Below are 563 nucleotides of genomic sequence, written 5' to 3' on the forward strand. Positions count from 1 at the left end.
CATGTCTATACCTCCCTGCAAGGTCACATTTCAGCTCCTGGGTACAGSTGCTGTGACCTGCACTCCAGAAGAAACCACATGTGGGACCGACTCTGAGCACAGTGTGGGAAGGGAGATTTTTTTGTCAGGAGACTGGTACTCCTGAAAGGGAGCCAGATGAGGTGCCCTTGGAAGAATAAATAGCACAGAAAGAAGGGAAACATGAGAATTATGGAGTCATCCTGAAGATGGCCCAGTGGCTGAAATGGGATCCTCCTCTCTCACTGCACTGGGAGAGGGGCCTGTGGGACCAGCCAAAGGAAAGAGTCCTTCCTTCTGGCAGTAAACCTCTTCCTTCTCCAGTGAGGAGGCTAAAGAAGGACGTGGGAAAGCAATAGATAGGGTCTCTTTCCTGCTTGTCTGCAAACACAAGCCTCCACCTCAAGCAGCCATTCCGATATGCCGGCATGGGGCCGGTGCTGCCCGCTGTCACACGTTCTCCTTCCTCGGCGGAGCTGGGGGCTGGATTACCGCTGGGCTCAGCTGGCAAGCGAGCAGCCGGGAGTGCCGGGCCCTGGCTCCCC

Source organism: Malurus melanocephalus, unplaced genomic scaffold (genome assembly GCF_030028575.1).
Source record: "Malurus melanocephalus ecotype Western Australia unplaced genomic scaffold, MMel_1.1 scaffold_654, whole genome shotgun sequence".
In the NCBI taxonomy this organism is placed as follows: domain Eukaryota; kingdom Metazoa; phylum Chordata; class Aves; order Passeriformes; family Maluridae; genus Malurus; species Malurus melanocephalus.